We start from the raw sequence: 596 nt of genomic DNA, 5'->3' as shown, positions 1-596 counted from the left end.
CCTCAGTCTTCAACTCCAAGTGCTCTATCCACTCTGACCAGACTAAGAAGGGCAAAAGTGGAGACTGGAAGAATGAAACCTCTGAACCCACTGTAGGAGATGATCAGGTTTGAGATTATCTCAGAAACCTGAATGTGCCTAAGTTCATGGGTCCTGATGAGATTCATCTTCAGGTTCTGAGGAAACTGGCTGATGTAGCTGCTAAGCCATTATCTGTAATTTGTGAGAAATCGTGGCAGTCAAGTGATGTCCCTGATGCCTGGAAAAAGGGAAACATAACCCCTGTTTTTAAAAAGGGGAAAGCTGAAAAACCAGGAAACTATTGACCAGCCAGTCTCATCTCTGTGCCTGGCAAGATCATGGAGCAGATTCTCCTGGAAGCTGTGCTTAGGCACATGAAAACCAAAGAGGTGATCAGTAATAACCCCTTCACTAGGGGCAAGTCATGCCTGATGAATTTGGTGGCCTTCTATGATGGGGCCATAGAATACCACAAATTTTTGGATAGGAGCAGAGCAACTGATATCATCTACCTGGACTTACGTAAGGTGTTTGACACTGTCCCACATGACATCCTTGTCTCTAAATTGGAGAGA

General features: G+C 44.8%; 1 protein-coding gene across 1 annotated transcript in view; it reads left to right on the top strand.

Moving 5' to 3' along the window:
- LOC103803760 (cytoskeleton-associated protein 5-like) overlaps positions 1-596 on the top strand; it is a gene marked incomplete at its 3' end in the record, with an annotated part of 17,984 nt that overhangs the window by 14,164 nt on the left and 3,224 nt on the right. The window lies entirely within an intron of this gene.

This window comes from Acanthisitta chloris, unplaced genomic scaffold, assembly GCF_000695815.1.
Source record: "Acanthisitta chloris isolate BGI_N310 unplaced genomic scaffold, ASM69581v1 scaffold29546, whole genome shotgun sequence".
Classification (NCBI taxonomy): domain Eukaryota; kingdom Metazoa; phylum Chordata; class Aves; order Passeriformes; family Acanthisittidae; genus Acanthisitta; species Acanthisitta chloris.
This window is presented reverse-complemented; position numbering and strand designations above follow the sequence as displayed.